The 21,118-nt window shown below is 35.9% G+C and overlaps 1 long non-coding RNA gene across 2 annotated transcripts; it reads right to left on the reverse strand.

Moving 5' to 3' along the window:
- Positions 1-19,758: 19,758 nt before the first annotated feature.
- On the reverse strand, positions 19,759-20,874 carry LOC128286513 (uncharacterized). 2 transcript variants are annotated; one of them, XR_008277096.1, is made up of 2 exons: positions 20,833-20,874; positions 19,759-20,063 (listed from the first exon to the last, which is right to left on the reverse strand). It is a non-coding gene; the product is annotated as an uncharacterized LOC128286513 (long non-coding RNA). The 2 variants fall into 2 exon arrangements; XR_008277097.1 differs by lacking the exon at positions 20,833-20,874 and adding an exon at positions 20,695-20,785.
- Positions 20,875-21,118: the final 244 nt, after the last annotated feature.

Here is a 21,118-nt window from a genome sequence, read left to right on the forward strand (position 1 = left end):
ACATAAGGTGTAGTGAGGTGGCGTTAGTAGCTAGCAAGGAGGTCCAAGGTTCAAATCCTAGTTTAGTATTTTTAAAGTTTAATTTTTACCTTCTAGAAGGATGGAAGTGATGTGAAGATGGACTCCAAGGGGAGTGTTCAGAAGAGAAAATTAAAGAAAGGATCAAGGGGTTATCAGGGAGAAAAACGATGAGATGAGAAGTGAGGAGTAAGTAGAGCCGAATTGGGAGCTTGGGCTTGAAGAATTCGGCTATAGGGCTATAAATAGGTGCCGAATGGGAGGGTTGAAAAGCTAATGACAAATTTCCCTTCACTTTGTGCCAGAAACCCTTTTCTCTAAAAAGCCGAAAACCCTTCTTTGTGCCAAATTCTTATCCCTCATCTTCTCAATATTTTCTTTGCTTTAACTTATTCTTCTTTCTCTCTTCTTTGGTGCTGAGTAATCAATTGTTGCCATTCAAATCTCTAAGAGCCGAATACCCTTGGTGCTGCCACTAGTCTTTCCACCCAGTCGATTCTAGTGTAAGTGTTCGCTCTCCCAATCAGTTTTTGATAAGTATCGAGTATTCGGTCCCTCACTTCTTTCTAATTGGATTTCGTAGGGAATTAGTGTCAGATCTCAATTTTGGATTCCTGCCGATTTGTTCTTCAGATCTGAAAAATACGCGTGTTTAGTGATCAAAGTAAAAGCTAGTAAAGGCTTGGCATTCAGGTAAGGTTAAGGTGAAATTCCGGCTTTTGGTAAAGTAATCAATAAGTACATGTGATTAATCTTTGAGTGATATCGATTGTAGGTTTGGGCTAAGGAGATCGCATCACGCTTGCTTACTAGGTGTGTACATACACTGCACACACATTATGTATAGGCAAAAGTCGAAATGCCGAAAAGTCAAAAAGCTAAAATACCGAAAAGCCGAAAGTTTGGCTACGGTAGCCTTGCGAGTGCTCGAGCACTCGTAAGGGGGAGACCGATAGGTTTCCTAAGGCCCACGGGTAATTCCGTGGACTTGAGTTGTGATTTGGCCATATGGGCCGGAATGGGCTAAATGGGCCTGATGGGCTGTGAGCTGAAATACCGAAAAACTGAATGTTGATGCTATGTGATAGGAACTTTTATGTGAGCATGAATATGAATGTGACTAGGCCTAACGGGCCATATAAATGTGATTTGGGCCTAATGGGCCATATACAGGTGATTTTGGCCTAATGGGCCATATGAATATGATTGGGCTTAATGGGACAGATACACGTATGTGAAATTGTTTAGGCTTTGTAAAGGGTTTTGGGCCTAGTATATGATATCCACATAAGACTTAATTAATATATTGCGATCGTGCACAAGTCAAAGGGTTAAGGTGTGGCAATGGGTATATGCATGTCTAGGATTGGATCTAGGGAGAGCTTGGTACTTAAGCGGTCTTAATGACTCACCTCCTATTCTCTGGAATCCTACCTGGTGCATGGTGTCCGTTCATCTTAGCTCACGGGACTTGTTAACGGGCCTAGGTTATTGAAAATCGTAATTAAGGGAAAATTATTGAAATGCCCCTAAGGGCAAAAATGACCAAAATACCCCTAGGTGTAGAATGTAAGTTTTATGGATGTGGCATGCATACATATGATATTCTGCTTAGGTTGCATATGGGTGGGAATTATGGAATGGAGGAAGTATATGAGGATCGCATGGTTGCTTGACAATCATGGATTCACCGATGGCTTTTCAAGCCCAACATGTAAATGAAGGTAGTTCCGCAACCGGGCTACCATGGTGTGTGGGCTGGGTGGGTCGATATTTATATCCCTACATGGTGTGACGGAGGGCGGAGCTGGTGTGTAGCGAATGGATAATTTGGATGGGATTGCATTGCATGATTGATGAATCATTTTGTTTTTAAATGCTTGTTTTTTCCGAGGGTTGTACACACAGAGTTTGCAAAAACTCACCCCCTCTTTTATTTCATTTTCAAGTGACGCTCCGTAAAAAGTTCCATGTCTGGAGAGACTTTGGGTGGCCAGCTAGCAAGATAAATTAGACTTGTTGTTTTTAAGCATATAAGTTTTTATTTCATTAAGTATGTTTCAGATCAGATCGTAATAAGGTTTTCATTATGTTTACTTGAATTATTGTTATTATTTTCATTGTTATCACACGAAGTTGAACATAGGTTTCCTAAATTATAGTATGCTTTCTACGTTTCCGCAACTAAATTTTTAAATGATAAGTTTTCTTATATCAAATGTTTTAAATAAGGTTTTCGCAACTGAAAGGTTTTTTTTAAGTTTATTTTATTTTAAGAAGGGTTTTAAATGAAAACACGGTTTTCGCTAAAACACTTCAATGTGACACACCAGATTCGGCCATAGCGTCTGGGCCAGGTTTGGGGTGTTACACATCATCAGAAAAAAGTTATCTGTGTATTCATTGTTTGCAATGCAAACAAAGATTTTCTAATTAGAGCATCCGCGACTACAATTGCTTTCCCCGGATGATTGTAATCAATTACTAACTCATAGTCTTTCAACAACTCGAGCCATCTTCGTTGTTGCAAATTCAAGTCTTTCTGAGTCATTAAATACTTCAAACTTTTATGATCAGTAAAGATGTGGCACTTCTTACCGAATAAATGATGTCATCAAATTTTCAATCCGAAAACAATAGCTGCCAACTCTAAATCGTGTGTTAGATTATTCTTTTCATGTGGTTTCAACTGTTTGGAAGCATAAGCTATCACTTTGCCCTCTTACATCAAAACACATCCCAAACCGTTCAATTATGCGTTGCTAAAAACCACAAACTCTGTATCTGACTCAGGTTGAACTAAAACTGGTGCTTTAGTTAACGATGCTTTTGGCTGTTCAAAACTCTATTGACATTTCTCGGGCTATTCGAACTTCACATCTTTTTGTAGCAAACGAGTCATCGGTGTAGCAATCATCGAGAATCCTTTTACAAAACATCAATAGTAACCAGCTAATCCCAGGAAAGTTCTAACTTCGGACACATTTCTTGGTGGTTTCCAGTCAACAACTGCTGAAATCTTGCTCGGATCAACTCGGATACCTTTCGCTGAAACAATATACCCCCAAAATCCAAATTCTCGAAGCCAAAACTCACATTTGTTTAATTTATCAAAAAATTGCTTATCTCTCAATGTTTGTAATACGATCCTTAAATGTTCAGCATGCTCAGATTCATCTCGGGAATAGATCAAAATGTCATCCATGAATACAACAACAAATCTGTCTAAATACGGTCTAAAAATCTGATTCATCAAATCCATAAAAACTATAGGAGCATTAGTTAGTTCGAAAGGCATAATAAGAAATTCATAATGCCCGTACCTTGTTCTGAACATAGTCTTTGATACATCTGAATCTTTAACTCGCAATTGATAATAGCCAGATCTCAAATAAATCTTTTAAAATACTGTTGCTCCTTTCAATTAATCAAACAAATCATAAATTCTTTAAAAAGGAAACTTATTCTTAATCGTAACCTTGTTAAGCTGATGATAGTCGATACACAATCTCATCGACCTATCTTTCTTCTTTACAAATAACACTGGTGCATCCCAACGCGAAAAACTAGGTCGCGCAAAACCTCTATCTGTTAACTCTTGCAACTGAGCTTTCAACTCTTTCAATTCTGTCGGAGCTATTCTATACGGAGCTATTGATATCGGTGATGTTTCTGGCACTAATTCAATAGCAAACTCGACTTCTCTGATCGGTGGTAACCCCAGCAACTCCTCTAGAAACACATCCAGATATTCACAAACCACTGGCATTGATTCAATCTTCGATTCAGACACTTTTGTATCAGTATATATGAAAGGTAAGCATCACAACCTTTTCTGACAATTTTCTGAGCTAATATCGATGATATCATAACAGGTAATCCATTTGACTCATCATATTCAATTCGAAGGATTTCATTATTTTAACATTTCAATTCAATAGTCTTTCTTCTACAATTCACAACAGCATCATTCAGAGTCAACCAATCCATACCTAGAATCACATCAAATTCATCAAACAGTAAAAGCATCAAATTAGCCGAAAAATAATAACCCCGAGTCATCAAAGGACAATTATTGCCAACTTTATCAACTATGACATACTTTCCAAAGGGGTTCGATACTTTAATCACAAATTAGGTAGACTCAACAGACAAACTCTTATTAGATACTAAAATCATACAGACATATGAATGAGTCGATCCAGGATCAATCAAAGCAATTACATTAGTGTCATAGAGAGAAAATGTACTAGTGATAACATTTGGTGATGACGCATCTTCGCGAGCGTGAATAGCATAAGCTCTGGTTGGTACTGTAGTCTCAGATCTCACAGCAGAGTCCTTAGTTGTTCCTTTGCTACTAGTCACATTTCTCGTATTTCTAGGTGGTCTCCCCCTAGCAGTTGTGTTATTTGATCTTGTATTCTGATATCTATCTTTCTCGGGTAACTCGGGACAATCCCGAATAAAGTGATCTTGCGAGCCACATTTAAAACAACCTTTGTTATTTATCTAGTAGTCTCCAAAATGTCACCTTCCACACTGTTGACACTAGGGTTTATTGATTCTCACACTACTCACACTCGATACTGAAGTAGCCTGAGCTTTAGGACTCGTGTATTACTTCCCACAATCTCTATTTGAATATCCCATTGAAGCTGTTGAACAATTATATGAATCAGTGATTTCTTTGATGAGGATTGATAGGGTTTATTCATTGATCTCTTTCTCAATTCTCTAACTTCGAAATCAACTTTTCTCTTTTCTTTGCCTAGTTCCTCAGCTTTGCATGCTCTGTCGACCAACATAACAAATTCTTTCAACTCCAGAATCTCGACTAGCAATCTAATGTCTTCATTTAACCCATCTTCAAATCTCTTACACATAATTGCCTCTGTGGAAACACATTCTCAAGCATATTTACTGAGCTCACAAACTCTCTCTCTTACTCAGTCACAGACATACAACCCTGTTTCAATTCCAGAAATTCTTTGCGTTTTTTATCGGTAAATTGCTGGCTGATGTATTTCTTCTTGAACTCAACTTGAAAGAATTCCCAAATGACTCTTTCTCTTGGCACCACCGATATCAAAGTATTCCACCAATGATAGGCAGTGTCTCTCAGAAGTGACACGGTGCATTTAATACATTCAGTAGGTGTGCAAGATAGTTCATCAAATACTCTGATTGTATTCTCAAGCCAAAACTCGGCTCTCTCAGGATCATCATCAACTGTAGCTCTGAACCCTTTAGCCCCGTATTTTCAATTTTATCAATAGATAGTTTATTCAATCGTAAATGTTCCACAACTTGAGGAGCTATGGGAACCGGTTGGGGAATAAGTGGGGGTGGAGGTTGCTGAGCAGCAGGATTAGTTCGGTCAAACTCAATGAACCACTCGTTCATTGCGGTACTCCGTGAACGGAGGCCAATGCATTACACTCAACATCATCAGCCACAGCTCGATTGAGATCCATTTACTATATGAAAACATGATTTTGAGATATCACATTATCACAAGTTATATATGGCATGTATAGCTAGACTCTCACATACGCTATGTTAGCCTGAGAATCGACTAAACTGTAGCTTTAATACCAATAAATGTAACATCCCTTACCCGTATCTATATCCAGATAAGGTTACGGAGCATTATCATACTTATTATACAATCAAACATACATTTCTCATACAATTATCAAATTCAAATACAAGTCATTCATAATCATTCATCAAGTCCCTAATACGAGCCTACGAGGCCCAAAACATACTTTAGAAGTGGTTCGGGACTAAACCAATAACTCAGGAATTTTTTAAAAAAACTTAAAAAAAATTCAAAATAAAAATTTTCAAAATACAGGGTACACACGTCGGTGTGTCTCGGGCGTGTGAGACACTTATGTCATAGGCCGTGTGGACATTCGAAATAGGATCACATGGCCGTCTCCCAATCCGTGTCTGACACCATATAACTCTTTAACTTAGGTCACACGGCCAACCACACGCCCATGTGACCAGCCCGTGTGCCCTTTAAAATAGCCACGCACGCCCGTGTATCAGGCTGTGTGCTAGGCCGTGCCAAACCTGTAGGGTATACTGACTTATGCCAAATGACCAAGACACACGCTTGTGTGCTGGGCCGTGTGGAGCATACTGACTTGGTTTCTAATTAAACACCAGGGGATACACGGTCGTGTCACCTAACCATGTGTCACACATGGCTGAGACACACACCCGTGTTTCTACCCTTGTGGACAAAAATAGGCTATTTGCCAAGCCATCTTTCTCACCTAAAATTTACATAAACCTATACAATCCAAATAGCACATAATATGGCATAAATAGGCATTCAACCAACCTCAACCAAGTATAATTCATACCATTTCCATACCAAAAATAGCAAGGCACACAAGTACCACACTAGGCTATTCAATTTTATACCAAATTCACATTCTCAATTCAATTAACTAGTTAACTTCATATATGCACTTTCATTTATACATCACTTTACCTAAATCACAAGCATACCAATTCTCAATTATTAACTATATGATACTCAAATTACCAATTCACAAACAACCATTCACCACAAGCATTTATATATCAATTACCAAATGCATAACAAAGGCCATTTGCACATATATATACATCACCAAATATACCAAAATAAGCCAGCTCTCATGGCTGTACACAAAACCAAACACTTAACATTTACAAGCCAATTCAAATGACTAAATTCATTACCAAACCATAAACCAAAATGACCATAATTCCTATACATGCCAGATACCCAAAACATAAGTTCAAAAGTACCAAAGTGATAGCTTGATAGTGTGATGAGATCTCTGATGATTTCCAAATCCGAGAGCTTCGATATTCACTATAAAACACAAAAAAATAAACAAAATAAGCTATAAAGCTCGTATGCTGAATAAGTAAAATTTACAAACTAACAATTCAATAACATAAACATCATATAATGCAATTCAAATTTTGAAGCATAAATTAACACAAGTGTTCAATCCAAAAACTTAAACACAATTTCCATTTACTTCTTTGATTCAATAATTGTGTAGTTTACGTACATACCTATACAAGCTCGTATTAATTTCATACTCATCCATAACCTTGATATACCCGTTGAACCATTTAGAATACTATTGGATACTCAAGAATCTCACACCCTAAGTGCCAATACATAGCCAAAGCTATCTCAATCTCATATCACATATAATGCTCACTCTCGAGCTATCAATGAGTCTGCTCACACAAGCTGACGATCATGACGTAGCTACACGGTGCTAATCACACAAGCTGACGAGAATCCATAACACATGCTAGATAACTCAGCCACCGATAGGATGTGCAGACTAAGACCCAAATCACGTAACCCCTAATGACATGTCATTCATATCCTAATCTCAACCAGGATTTCTCATAGATGAATTGTCATCGAACATATCCGTAAGATTGTATTAAAAAATAATTCAATAATAAAGCATTTTAAACACAATTATATTAATGCTTATTAACATACAAACTTACCTCAAGTGCAAAAACGATAAAATGAGTCGATTAGTCCAACACTTTGTTTTTCCCCCGATCTAAATCCAAACTTTGCTTTTCCTGATCTATATGTAATCAAATTTAGCTTATTTAATTATCATTCTATTCAATTTAGCCCAAATTGCATATTATGGCAACTTTACACTTTTGCCCCTAATATTTCAACATTTTTACAATTTAATTCTTAGCTCATAAAAATACAAATTCATGCAATTAAGTCCCTACCCATGCTAGCCGAATTTCATATAGCCCCATAGCAGCCCATATTTTTCATTTATTTCAAATTTAACCACAAAATTTACACATTTCACAATTTAATCCCTAATTGGCAATTTTACCAAAAATCACTTAACAAATGTTGTTTATCTAACAACAACCATACATTTTCTATTATCAAACATCAAAATACACCTATATTCATCAATGGAAAAACCCTAAACCTTTAATAGTTTTGCAAATTAGTCCTTGGGCTAGCTAGATTAAGTTGCAACGATCTCAAAAACATAAAAATCATTAAAAATGGGACAAAAATCACTCACCAAATTAACAATGAAGTAGCCGAACCAAGGAACCTCAAAAATGGTTTCTTCTTCCAATTTCGGTGGATGAATGCATGAAAGAAGATGACTATTTTGTTTTCTATATTTTACTTAAGTTAATTTATTAATTTACTATTTTAACCTTTAATTAAAACATTAAAAACACTTAATAATGTGTCCAAATATGTCCACTCACATTAACCATGGTCTAATTACAACATAAGAACCTCTAATTTAAGATTCCATAACTATTTAACACTTTTAGCTAATAGAACACAAGTTTTAAACTTTATGCGATTTAGCCCTTTTTATCAAATTAAGCATTTAAACGATAAAATTTCTTAACGAAATTTTCACACAATCATACTATCATGTTATGGACATTAAAATAATAATAAAATAAATATTTCAACCTCAGATTTGTGGTCCCAAAACTATTGTTCTGATTTGACTAAAAACGGGCTATTACAATAAAACTTACTGAATAAACATAATAAACAATTTAATAACAACGTTAATAGACGTTAGTCCTCCCAACCACAATCAATAAATGGAAAGTTATACAGATATACATGTTATATAACGAGTTAATTCATACAAACTCAATCAATATCAAGTCATGATATATTATTAGAAATCAAAAAAATATTTTTACAATTCAATAAACAAGTCATTTAACCAATTTAAATATGCCCGATGAACGGTATGACAGATATGGATACACGGTTATCCACCGAAACACACCAAAATGATCCAACGAGCCAAACCAATCGAGAACATGCCTTGGCACTAAGATCCTAGCTTGTAGGCTAACATCCCTCCAGAACACACCTCGGCACCAAGTTTCAAGCCCAAAGGCTTTACATCCGCCCCTAATAACATGCTAGAAGCACTGTAAATATAACACAATTGTTTGCAATAAATGTTGGACTCTGGTATATTTAGTGGACAGGAATAAACCAAGAATCATCATCTCATCCCCAGTTAGACCCGTATAGCGTGCAATATAACCTATTGGCATGTCAATTGTATCCTACCCTATGTTCATTCGGGCTCGATACTAGTAATCACATAATATTTTACAAATCAATTACCTTTCTCACCTTGAATTAACTTTATTATTATATCATTATATAAATATATAAATATGAATATTCAATAAATCACAACTCACAAGTCGATATAATATTACCATTTATTGTAATTTAAACAATATGAACTTACCTGGGTTAAACCACAGAGACAGTGAAGGTTCAGGGACTACTCATCAACTTTCCTTTTTTCCACGATTATTTACTTGTTCTTGATCTATAAAATAATTTATTTCAATTTATTAACCTCAATTTCATATACTATTCAATTTAATACATATGACTTCTTATTGACAATTTTATACATTTTTCTTAAACTTTTACACTTTATTCGATTTAATCCTAAAACTCGAAACAAAATTATTTTTCAAAATTAAACCCTATTCCCATAGAACCAAATTTTTAACTATACTAAATCGATTCACACATGCTGAAATTTTACAAGAAAACCTTGCTTAATTTAATTTATTTTCAATTAAATCCCTAAACTTAAAATCATACAAAATTACTTAACATAATATTTTTATTTAACATCCAAACATGGTAATTCACCATTAAACTTCAAGAACACACTAAACACATCAAAGACATCTTCTAGAATATTTAACAATATTATAAATTAACCCTCGAATTAGCTAAATAAAGTTAAAACGATATAAAAAATATAAAATTTGTAGAAAACTTATAGAAATACGGACTTACATGCAATGGAATGAGCAATGCCGAAACATTTTCTTCCCCTAACAAAAGGTGTTTCGGTTCAACTAAAACAAAATGAAGAAGAAGAAGGCTTCTTACCATTTTTCTTTTGTTTAATTATTATATTAAATTTCAAAAATGCCACCAACTAACAATTTTTAATCCAATTTCCCAAACCTACAGTACAGAAAGAAAAAAGATGGCTTAATTGTCATATTAACCCATTCTATTTTACTTAAATACTCAAGTACCACTAAAACACTAATAGCAATTGACTTTCACTTTTTATGATTTAGTCCTTTTTAATTAATTAAATATCTAAATGTTAAAATTTCAAGACCAAATTTCAATTCACTTATAAAATTACTCCGTAAATATTTAATAAAAATATTTACGGACTCGATTTATAGAAACAAGGTCTCGATACCTCATTTTCTAAAACCACTTGACTTTAGGGACAAACTACTTAACTTTAACTAATGATTCAAACAACAAAAATTATCAGGTTAAAATTCTATATAATATAGTATTTATTAATATTTACGAACTCACTAGTCAGATTTGTGATCCCGAAGCCACAGTTTCCGACACTACTAGAAAATAGACTGTTAGACCACTAATATCCTAATAATTCTTACCTCGTCTACTTGGACAAGTCATAACCTACACGCATCACTTTTACACTTTTTTACCAATTAATCCTTACAACAATACTTCGTATAATGATATCTTCCTCTTTCATTAAACACATATAACTTATTTCAATATTTAATAATCTTCCATAATTTCACTAATAATTATTATTATACATTTCACCTATCACTTTTACTTATTTTACAATTTAGACATCGTCATGATATTTTATGTAACAATGTCTTTCGCTTTTAATAACATATTTCATTTCTTAGTTTAATTTTCATATTTCACCATGAATTCTTATTATCACATTTACATATTATTTTACTTATCTTACAATTTTAGTCCTTAGGTCAACAATACGCTAAATAGAACTTTCGTATCATTTTAACATATGTAACATGTTCCACTATTTAATATAACTTCCATAATTCATCACTTATTCATATCATATCTACCTTATGCTACATTTACATTTTTATCAATTTTAGTCATTGTAATGATAGTTTATTTAACAATATTTTCCACTAAAAATAATACATGTATCATACTTCACATTTATTAATCTTCCATAATTTACTATTAATTCTTATTATATATTTGTTTCATATATCACTATTGCATACTTTTCAATGTAATCCCTTTCTTTCTCTTATTTTATCATATAATCCCACAACATTATCACATAATTGTACTCATCAATTCTATACATATATAATTTCATACACTCTTTTTATTATTTATATAAAAAATTAGTTCTATTAACTTTTGTACCTTTGATTCCCCCCATAGGGACTTTCATCCTCAAAAGTCTTACCAATAAATAGGTTCGGATATTGACTTCTCATGGTTTCTTCAGGTTCCCATGTAGCCTCTTCCACTCCATGTCGATGCCATAAAACATTCACCAAGGCTATATTTTTGTTCCTCAACTGCTTGACTTTCCGAGCCAAAACCTTAACCAGTTCTTCATCATAAGTCATATCCGTTCTGATCTCAATTTTCGTCTATGAAATCACATGAGAGGGGTCTGACCTATATCGTCACAACATGGATACATGGAATACATTATGAATCTTTTCCAATTCGGGTGGCAATGCTAAACAATAGGCTAATGGTTCAAGCCTTTCGGTGATCTCATATAGTCCAATAAATTGCGGACTCAGTTTGCCTTTCCGACCAAATCTCAATACCTTTTTCCATGGAAACACTTTCAAGAACATTTTATCTCCAACTTGAAATTCGATCTCTTTTCTTTTCAAATCAGCATATGACTTCTGACTATCCTACGCCGTTTTCAAATGGTCGCGATCACTTTAACCTTTTCTTCAGTTTCCTTGATTAAATCAACTCCGTGAATCTGGCTTTCCTTGAGCTCTGCCCTATACAGTAGAGTTCGGCACTTCCGGCCATACAATGCCTCGTAAGGTGCCATTTTTAAACTTGTCTTGAAACTGTTGTTGTAGGTGAATTTCACCAATGGTAAGTATTTTTCCCAACTATGTTGAAATTCAAGGACGCAACACCGTAACATGTCCTCAAGAATCTGAATCGTCCGCTCAGGCTGACCATCAGTCTGCGGGTGAAAAGTCGTGCTAAAACTCAACTTTGTACCCAAAGCTTCTTGCAGCTTCTTCCAAAATCTCAAAGTGAATCTCGGGTCCCTTTCTGAGATAATCGATATCGGTACTTCTTGTAATATCACAATTTCAGATACATACAAGTCAGCCAATTTGTCAAGTGAGTAGTAAGTTCGTACTGGAATAAAGTGAGCCGACTTCGTTAGCCTATCAACCACAACCCAAACAATATCTTTCTTTTTCGGGGTTAATGGCAATCCTGTCACAAAATCCATGGTAATTCTATCCCATTTCCATTCGGAAACCATCATAGGCTGTAACAAATCTAAAGGTACTTGATGCTCAGCCTTGACTTGCTGACATATTAAGCATTTCGATATAAATTCGGAGATGTCTCTTTTCATGCCATTCCACCAATTCATTTACTTCAAATCATTGTACATCTTGGTACTTCCCGGATGAATAGAAAACGGCTATCATACGCCTCCTGCAAAATTTTCCAAATAAGCTCGTCATCTCTCGGTACACAGATCCTATCTCTGAACATCAAGCAACCGTCAGGACCAATCCAAAAATTTGAGTTTGTGCCTGACTTGTATTGAGTTCTCTTTGCTTGCAAATCACTATCATTGACCTGGGCTGCACAAATTTCTTGTAGAAATGTTGGTCTGGCTCTTAACTCTGCCAAAACTGAACCATCATTTACAAAGCTAGCTGCATGTTCAAGGCTCTCAAAGCAAACAAGGATTTTCTGCTTAGTGCATCTGCAACCACATTCGCCTTTTCCAGGTGGTAGCCAATGATCAGTTCATAATATTTAATCAACTCTAACTATCTCCTTTATCTCAGATTCAATTTTTTTTTAGTCATCAAATATTTTAAACTCTTGTAATCGGTGAATACACAACATGTCTTACCATACAAATGGTATATCCAAATCTTTAGGGCAAACCCAATGGCTGCTAGCTCCAAGTTATGTGTTGGATAATTTTTCTCGTATGGTTTCAATTGCCTCGAAACATAGGCTATCACTTTACCTTCTTGCATTAGTACACAGCCCAGTCCATTGAAGGACACATCACTATAAACCACAAATTCTTTTCCTGGCTTAGGTTGTACAAGTACTGGAGCTTCGGTCAGCAATGTCTTCAATCTCTCGAAACTCTGCTGACACTTCTCTGACCATTCAAACTTAACATCTTTTTGCAGCAACCTCATCAGAGGAGTTGCAATTATTGAAAATCCTTTTACAAACCGTCAGTAGTAGCCAGCCAAGCCCAAAAAGCTTCTAACCTTGGTTATGTTCTTTGGCGGCTTCCACTCGATAATAGCAGATATCTTATTCGGATCAACTCAGATACCATCACCCGAAACAATGTGACCCAAAAATCCTACCTCTCGAAGCCAGAACTCGCTTTTGCTGAACTCAGCATACAATTTCTTGTCTCGCAAGATTAGTAATAAGGTCCTCAGATGTTCAGCATGCTCGGACTCATTACGGGAATAAATCAAAATATCGTCAATGAATACCACAACAAACTTGCCTAAGTATGGTCGTAAAACATGATTCATTAAGTCCATAAATGTGGCTGAGATGTTTGTTAGACTAAAAGGCATGACCAGGAACTTGAAATCACCATACCTCATCCTGAATGCGGTCTTAGGCATGTTCGACTCTTTAACTCACAACTGGTAGTAACCAGATCTCAGATCTATTTTTGAAAATACAGTAGCTCCCCTCAATTGATCAAACAGATCATCAATCCTCAGCAACGGATACTTGTTCTTGATAGTTACCTTATTAAGTTGTCGGTAGTATATACATAGTCTCATCGAACTATTTTTCTTCTTAACACATAATACGGAAGCACCCCAAGGAAAAAAGCTCGTTCTTGCAAAACCTTTATTCGTCAGTTCTTGCAACTATGATTTTAACTCTTTCAATTTGGTTGGCACCATTCTATACGGGGCAATAGAGATAGGAGCTGTCTCAGGCACTAGCTCAATACCAAATTCTACTTCTCTAATAGGAGGTAATCCAGGTAGCTCTTCCGGAAACACATCCGAATACTTGTATACTATCGGTACCGATTCCAACTTCAACTCAGATTATTTAGTATTCAACATGAAAGCAAGGTAGGCTTCATATCCTTTTTCTTATATACTTTTGAGCCATCATTGAGGTAATCACAACCGGCGGAGTATCGAACTCACTTGAATCAATCCGAAGAATCTCACCATCTGAGCATTTCAATTTGAGATACTTGCTACCACAATTTACAATTACATCATGCACAACTAACCAATCCATGCCAAGTATTACATCAAACTCATCGAATGGCAATAACATAAGGTTAGCCAAAAAACAATGACCTTGAATTGTTAAAGGATAATTCTTACAAACTTTATCAACTAGGACTGACTTGCCTAGAGGGTTTGACACCTTAATCACAAATTTCGTAAGCTCTACAGACATATCCATGCTAGACACCAATTTCATGCAAATGTACGAATGGGTTGACCCTGGGTCAATTAAGGCAATGACACGAGTATTATAGATAGAAAATGTACCCATGATGACATCGGAAGCGGAAGCTTCCTTTCGAGTGCGTATTGCATAAGTTCTTGTCGGGGCTCGAGCCTCTAATTTTGTAGTAGCATCCTTAGCAACAGTTCGAATGCCACTTGCACTTCCAGGATGTCTCGGAGGTCTACCTCAAGAAATAGGAGCATTCAGCTGCGGAGCTAATTCAACCTTTTTATTAGCTCACTCCTGGCAGTCTCTGAGAAAATGGTCAAGAGACCCGCATCTGAAACACGCACCACTCTTCATTCGGCATTCTCTGAAGTGAAATTTGTTGTAGCTTTTACACTTCGGCTTTTCATCATCCACACTTCCCACACTAGTTACCATAGGGGAAGAAGACTTTGGGTTATGTCGCTTGTTGCTTTTTGATCTACCCGAATATTCTACTGATAAAGTGGAGTGTTCTTGATGACTTCTCGATTTCTATGTGGGGAAAGAGTGTGCTCTGTCGCTAGACCTCTTACTCAAAACTCGAGCTTCTCTCTTAGCTTGCTTTTTTTCATTGCTTAGCTCTTCGGCCTTCTTGGCCCGGTCAGTTAATGTGGAAAATTCCCATATCTCAAGGATCCCGATCAGCAATTTAATTTCCTCATCCAAACCTTCCTCGAAGTGCTTACACATTTCTATCTCTGATTGGACCCACTCTGTTGCATATTAACTTAACCTAACGAATTCCCTTTTGTACTCTGACATAGTCTTATTTCCTTGTTTAAGTTCTAGGAACTCCTTTCGCTTCGAGTCTAAAAACCTTTGACTGATGTATTTCTTTTTAAACTCAGCTTGGAAGAACTCCCATGTAATGTCTTCCTCCGATATCAATGAGGATACCGTATTCCACAATGGTATGTTGTAACTTTCAGAAGAGATACAGCACACTTCAAGCATTCCTCGGGTTTACATTCAAAACTCGCACAGTGTTTTCGAGCTAGAACTCAGCTCGTTCCGCATCATCCTCGACCCTAGCCCTAAACTCTTTAGCCCCGTATTTCCTAAGTTTATCCACCGGGGCCTTACCAATTTTCACGGGTGCCATACCTTGGGGCACTTCTCCCTCAGGCCGAGCAGGGGGCGGAGGAGGTCGTGGTATATTGGAGCGATTTCTCAAGTAATCCCCAAACCATTCATCCATCACCGACTAAACTGTAGCTCTGATACCACTAAATATAACACCACTTACCTGTAATACCCCTTACTCATGTTCGAGGCCGGGACAAGATACGAGGCACTACCGGACTTAAACATACACAATCACATAAAATCAGGCCATAAAATTTCATTCAAATCAAAGACATTCATAAATATGTATAACGTCCCTTAAACGGGCTTACGAGGCCCTACAAACACATCGAAGATGATTCGGGACTAAACCGAAAACTTTGAAAACTTTGGGGAAAACTTAGAAAATTTCATCATGAAACAGGGTCACACGCCTATGTGGGTAGGCCGTGTGGTCACAGACGCCCGTGTGGCTTGAGACACACCCATGTCCTCAGCCAGTGTAACTCTCTGTTTATGATATCATCACCAAAGTAAGGGTACAGGCCAAAGTACACGGCCATGGGGCAGGCCGTGTGTGCCCGTGTGTCTACTCGTGTGGACAAATGCTAGGTTATTTTCCAAGCCATTTTGCCACCCTCACAACACATGCACACTCACATATCTCAATGGCATCCAACATGGCATAAATGAACACTTAATAATCGTAAATATGGCTTATGCCTAACATTCTCATAACAACTTACGCATAAACGCAGCATCATACTTTATCAAGATTAATCATAACTTTCATACCGAGATTATCATTAATACATTTTCACGTTTCACACTTATGCTATAATCTATCCATATGCCAATTATGCCAAAATCATCATCAAGTACTTAAGTTGCATGCACATTTTCATCCATATCAAACAACATGATCACACTATAAAACATTGGCAAATACACATGAATAATCTATGATCAGCATAAGCCATCATTCATGGCTCCATATAAATTAGACCATAACCATTATAGGCAAACACATTTTGCCACATTAGCATTGACATAATTACAAAGATAGAACCCCTATACATGCCATAGACTTAAGTATTTGAATACTTATACCCCAAATGATAGCTTGATAGTGTGATTGAATCTCCGACGATCTCCAACTCGAGCTAGCTATATAAACCTATAAGAGATGAAAAGGGAGGGGGTAAGCTATAAAGCTTGGTAAGTTCATATGAAAATAATAAGCAATTTATTAATATGCTTTTACCAAATTTTTACAACATGTTCTCAGGGTATCACAATTATAATTTCATATTATTCCACTATTTGTTCAAATTCCAGTCAAGCTGTCTACTCGAGTTATAGTCGCTAAAGTATTTATTTCTAGAGCTATAGAGCTACAAATTAAGATCCGTTAATTTTACCTGAAACTAGACTCACATATATTCTTACCATAAAATTTAAATAATATTTGGTGTAGCTAATAAGTACATTTTATTCTTCAAAGTTACCCCTTTTTTGCTGTCCGATAGTTCCGACCCCTCTTCACTAAAACATAATTATATCCTCATACAGAATTCAAATGATGTTCTCGTATTTTCTTTAGAAAATAAACTCATCAAAGGTTCTAAAAATATAAATTATAACCCCTAATTATTTTTTTACAATTTTTAATGATTTTCTAAAATCAGAACAGGGGATTCGGAGATCATTCTGACCTTATCTCACGAAAATTCAAATATCTCATAATCTGAAATTCTTTTGCGTATATCATTTCTTCTATGTAAAAATAGACTCAATAAGATCTAATTTCATATTTTCTTCATCCTTTAACTCAATTTCCATAATTTTTTTGTGAATTTTCAAAGTTGGACTACAGCTACTGTCAAAAAAATTTTTAGTACAAAAACGATGGTAACTAAGCTCATCACACCTTCACCAATCATTTCAACCATCATGGTATAAATACATATTTATACAACATAAGCATGAACCCATAATCACAAGGTCATCACAAAACCATTCTCATAAACATGGCTTACTTATTTACTTTGTTCCAAAGATGCATCATAACTCATCTACATACCTGTACCGATCCTTACCATTTCATACATACATGTAATGCTGTTGCATCTTTGATGCCTCGCACACTAAGTGCCATACTCAATATCTCGCACACCAAGTGCCATTTTTAATGTTTTGCACACTAAGTGCCATATACATAAATAGCCGAAGCTATCTCCAATCGCACACCAAGTGCCACACTTAGCCGAAGCTATTTCGAACAGCACACTAAGTGCCATTTTTTTAGCCGATATGTCGTTAACCATAACGATAATCACATATATACAATTTATATAATATCAAAGTATTAAAAGCATAAATTTAACAATGCTTATTACATACAAACTTACCTCGGTCGTTAAAACGATGGAACGGATCAATTAGTTTGGTACTCTGTTTTTCCCACGTTCTAGATCCAATTCTCGATTATCTCAATCTATATAATATAAAAATTTACTTATTTAATCAACATTTCATTAAATTTAACACAATTTACATATTTTAGCAAAATTACATTTTTACTCCTATTATTTCACATTTTTGCAATTTAGTCATTATCACTTAAAATCACAATTTCATGAAATTAAACACAAGCCCAAGCTAGCCAAAATTCCCATATATTACTATCAGCCCATATTTTCAATTTATTTCACATTTTAACCACTAAATTTCCACCTTATATAATTTGGTCCAAAATTGACATTTTTAATCAAAATCACTTTATAAAACTTGTTAATCTAACAACAATGATTTATTTTCCATCATCAACACTCAAAAACATCCAGCTATCATCAATGGAAACTCACAAATTCATCAAAAAATTCAGAAATTAGGGTACGAGCTAGCTAGAACACGAAGCAACGATCACAAAAACATAAAAATCATCAAAAATCGAGCTCAAAACACTTACAAATTGAGCCATGAAGATGCCGAAACCTAAAACGAAAACATGGTTGTTTCTTTTCTCTATATTCGGTGGAAGATGAAGAAAATAACATGGTTTTGGCTTTTATTTTATTTATTATTAACTTTAATTACCTTTTTACATTTTTACCTTTTAAAAATATTACTAAATACACCAAATGCCACTCCACTAACCTCCACTATCTCATAAATGGACTATTTACCACATAAGGACCTTCTCTATTTAATTCCATAGCCATTTAATACTTTTAACTTATAGAATTCAACTTTTACGCTTTACGCGATTTAGTCCTTTTTACCAAATTAACCACTCAAACGGTAAACTTTCTTTACAAAATTTTCACACGGACATTATATCATATTGTAAACCTTATCAAAATAATAAAATAAATATTTTTGACTTCAGATTTGTGGTCCCGAAACTGCTATTCTGATTTGACCCAAAAACGGGCTGTTACAACTCTCCCTTCCTTTAGGGATTTTCGTCCCTAAAAATCTTACCAGAAGAAGTTGCGTCAAATATTATGAATCACTTTCACTAATTTCTCAAGGTCACAAATTGATTTCAGTCTTGTATACCTTTTTCCCATAGCCTTTGAACTTTAACACACAGTGCCGGAGCATATTGTTAAAATTTTGAATTACTCACTCAGAACACATAGCTCAGCTGATCTGTCAAATAGGAACTCTATATATACTAAATCAATAATGCTGATTTTTGGCCAAATGATCAACCACAATACAAATTGTAGCACCCCAATCCCGGCCCAGAAGTTATGGCCGGATCCGACATGCCACATCAAAAATGTTAAAAAAAAATTTTCTATTCTAAGTCCAGAAAATCGTACTTGATGTTCAAAAGATTAATTCATTAAGGGTTAAAGTGAATGGAAGTCATGCACCGGTAGGAAACCGGAAAGAGGTGGTGAGTCCATCGGATCGCTAAGTACCAAGCTCCCGGATCCAATCTTAGACATGCATACCGCCATTGCCACACCTTAACATCATGGATATTTCTAGGAAACCGATTTGATTAAGTCATTTTTAGGAAAAGTGATTAATTTTGGAAAAATACTTTCATTGCGGAAGCTTTGCTTGTTGTCGTGTTATTTTGAAATCAACTGTTGTTTTTGAAAACGCGCCCTAAAGCTATCTAATTTCAACAGTTAAAATAAGTATTACCTATCTTAGTAATACATATTAAAACCATCAAAAATAATTAAGCGGCCTTATTACATTTAAAAGCCCAAAAACTTCAGACGTAAATAAAATGATGTCCAGTTCACCAGAAGAAAATCAAACTTTCAGAACGGGTGGCCACTCCGAATTCCCTCACAGCTCCAAGCCCACTATGGTTGGGGATTTCCTGCGTGGATGAAAATAAAAGGGGTGAGTTTGGGGAAACTCGGTGTGTAAGGAAAACCCATTCAAAGCCCAAGTCAGCTCAAGCCTATTGGGCCTAAGCCCATTCAAGTAATAGTGGTATTGGGCGAGCCCTTTCAGATTACAATAAACCGGTCTTAGCCCTTATTCAGATAACAAGATGGCCCATAGGCCCATTTCAAAATACATGCAACATCAAGAAACATATGCAAGCCCATTTGGGAGACTACTCAACCCACCAACCACTACACTCCACCTGTACCAGCCATACACTCCATGTGGGAATAGCTCAACCCACCCAAATTTAACACTCCACAGCTTGCCTTGCTACTCTATTAACGATATTGAGGCAAAGCCTCCAAGACGTGGACAAGCCACTTTCAAGACTTCCTCTGTCAATATCTCAGTCCCATGCATCGATAATAACAACATGGCATGCTGTAAATAACAACAATCAAACATGCATTTAGGTCAATTTAACCCTAGGGTATTTGGTAATTTATCTACTAGGGTAAAGCGTAAATTTTCCACTTTTAAAGGTATTTCAGTAATTTATCTATTTTAGGGTTTTTCATGCATATTCCTACTTTTCACGTACTAAAAGAATCACGTACCGAGGGTCCCTATCGAATTGGGCCCGTTGGCCCATCATTCCAATTTTGGCCCATTAAGCCCAAAAATATCGAGGGCACAGAAATCATGCACTTTGCAGTCCAAATTTTGCAGCTTAGCAAAAACATTAATCGATTTACCTCACGAGCATTCGCACACTCGCAAATCTACAAAATACCGCTTTTGGCATTTCACTTTTCGACTTTTGCCGATCCGGACTAAGAAAGAGGGTGTTAGTTACACACCTGCTTATGACGATATCTGACGAGATCCACACACGAACCGCCTACAATTAGATTACTAACACGTTAATCTAACTATTCAAATACAAACTACGTGTTAACCCCTTACAATAATTCGGCCAACCACACCTATAGATCATAGTAAGCTTATAAGAAAATAATAAGCAACTCATTAACAAATTTT

This window comes from Gossypium arboreum, chromosome 13 (genome assembly GCF_025698485.1).
Source record: "Gossypium arboreum isolate Shixiya-1 chromosome 13, ASM2569848v2, whole genome shotgun sequence".
In the NCBI taxonomy this organism is placed as follows: domain Eukaryota; kingdom Viridiplantae; phylum Streptophyta; class Magnoliopsida; order Malvales; family Malvaceae; genus Gossypium; species Gossypium arboreum.